Source organism: Octopus bimaculoides, chromosome 29 (genome assembly GCF_001194135.2).
Source record: "Octopus bimaculoides isolate UCB-OBI-ISO-001 chromosome 29, ASM119413v2, whole genome shotgun sequence".
NCBI classification, from domain to species: Eukaryota; Metazoa; Mollusca; class Cephalopoda; order Octopoda; family Octopodidae; genus Octopus; species Octopus bimaculoides.
In genome coordinates this window covers 10,109,904-10,112,955 of record NC_069009.1, presented here as the reverse complement: position 1 = coordinate 10,112,955, position 3,052 = coordinate 10,109,904, and the positions used below count along the sequence as shown (strand labels likewise).

The 3,052-nt window shown below is 35.1% G+C and overlaps 1 protein-coding gene across 1 annotated transcript in view; it reads left to right on the top strand.

Moving 5' to 3' along the window:
- Window positions 1-3,052, top strand: part of LOC128251221 (decorin-like) — an 81,220-nt gene that overhangs the window by 76,734 nt on the left and 1,434 nt on the right. The window lies entirely within an intron of this gene.

The window sequence follows — 3,052 nt, the reverse complement described above, 5'->3', positions numbered from 1 at the left end:
TCTCAAAACCTGAAAGAAAAAGGCTGATTAGAAGCCTACAGATTCAAGCCATCAATGGAACTGTAAAGATATGTAAAACTTTCCAAAAATTTAGCACATAAATACATATGCATACATCTAGACATAAAAACGCATCCATATAACAAACATACAAATCTGCGCATACACTAACACCAAATACTGCACACACACACATATGCACAAATACCTAGATGATGTTGATAAAAGTTCCAATGAAGGAGCCTTGAATCTATGTTAGAGTCCGGCTCTTTCTCTATGGACAAGAAATACAGAAATGGAACTGATTGATAACATACATACACATGTATGTGTGTGCGTGCGTGCATACATGTATATACATAAATATAATGTTGGTTGCCAACTCGAGTTCGAGTAGAGCCAATGCTCGATTTTTTTATGTCCTAGAATATAATCGATGGGCTACACGAATATGGCTTTTTGCGGTCTGCGAATGACTTGCATACTTTTTGACAATTAGTGCAAGAAAACTTGGTGATTGTTTAGTTTACAGCTCCATGAACTTTACTATGTCTTTTCAAGCTAATTTTTTATCTGCATTCTTTATAATAGATTATGCATTCGAAACCATTTGTCCATCTATAAACAATGTGCGGTTGTGCAATGCGTGATTTCATATGCCTCTATATCCGAGCCTTACTCAGGCAAATTGTTCCACATTCATCACATCTAAAATCATCACGTTCATTAATGCTTGTTAGAACATTACTCCTGCCACTTTTTCACATCTTACGTTTGATTTTTACATGCTCCATTCTCGTCCTTTCAAATTCATATGATTGTGTTATTGTCATTCATACTGAGGAGAATACGCAAAATCTTATGAATGCAATATTAATGGCTTGTGAAGCATTAGGCTTTACCATAACTCTAACCAAAACTGTTGTCATATTGCAGCCAGTATCCGTAATGCCATACATTGAACCTGGTATCTTCGTGTATGGAAGAAAACTTGCTGTCATTTCTAAGTTTGTTTACTTAGGGAGCACACTTCAGCGAATCTTGATCATGAATTGTCACTACGCATTCAGAATGGTTTCAGGAGGTCCTCTGCAGTGGACGAATCAAGATTTGAACATTGTAATGGTACCACAAAACGTTGCCTTCACAAAACCGATAAAAGATTCCTCTCTGAGTCTATTTCAACAGCTATGAATTTTAGACAAGGTGGAATCCCAGCATGGGAGGTATATTCCTCTGCAGCCATTAGTGTGTTTACAGGGCGTAAACAGTCAATTACTGCATTGGAATACTTAACATTGTTAGAGATACGATTACTTCCCAGCGTGAAGAAACAATTTCCTGGAGAAATCAAAAACAAAGTAATTTTTCAACAAGGCAATATTCCGCCCCACAATGCAAAAGCAGAATCAGCTCGCGACTAGAAAAACTTTGAAACCTAAAATTATACATAAACGTAATATAAATACCTTAAATAGATGTCTCTGTGATATCAAACTGCAGCATATTAAGAAAATCAATGAAAAGAGAAAAAAATGTATCAAAAATATATTATCCGAGCTGCGGTAAATAGGATTCGGACCTGCTTTAGACGGCCACAACGTGAGGTCGAAACCACAAGACGATCACAGCCGAGAGACCAACAGAGAGACTTTAATCATCTATATCTAGAATATTGGCGATAGAATACGATTATTTCCCAGCGAGAACAGGGCAATTCCTTGAAAACAGGAACAAAGTAAATTTTTCGACGAAGTAGCTCTCCTGGACACACAAAATCATTCTGAAAATAGTTCGTAAAAATCTCATTGAATATCGCGTTCTGGACAACTCAAAAGCGGGTCTGAATCACGTAGAGAATATTTTTGCATGCACTGGGTACGATCTTGTTACAAGAAACTTACCATCTAGGATGAATTTTGGGAAACTGTGAAATGTGAATGGCGTTGGAATTGATGGAAACGTAATGTAGATATAAATACTGGTTTCAAAAATGGCCACACATGGTCTATGGTCTACACATGGTAATTCCATATCACCAAAAACTAAGGTATAAAATACATGTATCTTAACCTCCTTATTGTAAGCTTGCCAAACCTGGACTGTGTATCGTAAGCAATTAAAACCTATGGGAGGTATTCATCAGCAATGTCTCAGAAGGATTTTGAGGATCAGCTGGAAAATGTTTGTGAGTAACGATGAGGTGTTCGAAAAAGGGAAATGCTTCGGTATTGAATCATTGCTAATGCAGTACGGATTGAGATGGAGGGGATACGTAGTAAGAATGACAGACAACAGAATGCTTTAAAAATTCTATACGGAGAAATGGTGACTGGTAAGTGTCCGTCCCAGAAACCAAAGATGAGTTGCGAAGATTGTATGAAGTCAGGATTGAATACGATACATGTTCCAATTGACAACTGGGAAGAATTAGCGCATTGCCGAGAAAAATAAAAAAAAACGTTGTGTATGAAGGTAAAAGTGAATTTGAAAGGTAGAGAAAGGAACATGCAAAGATCAAAATAAAGATGAGGAAAGGTGACAGGAATATACATAAATATACATATATACATACAGACTCAAGGACAAATAAATGTTTTCACTTGTATACTTCATGAAATTCCCGTTTTGTAAATGACAGTTTTTGTATTTTACTCCCAATTTTCTCTGACAACATCTCCCTTTACCTTTTTCTAAAATACAAGACAACAAATAAAGAATGCATAACGAAACATATACACAATCATAAATATACTTGTATACCTCACAAACACTTACACATACCATAATGTATCTAACCATGTAAGTTTGACGTTGTATCTATTTACTGTTTCTTTCATCCTCAAGCCGATATATCTATATTAAGAGGTTTATAAAAGAGCGTAATACATACAAATATCCCCCATACACATAAACGCGCGCACATATACATATACATATACATATATATATATATATACGCATAAAAATACATATATATATATAGATACATATGTATATACATATATATATATATATACACATTTATATGTATATATATATATATATATAT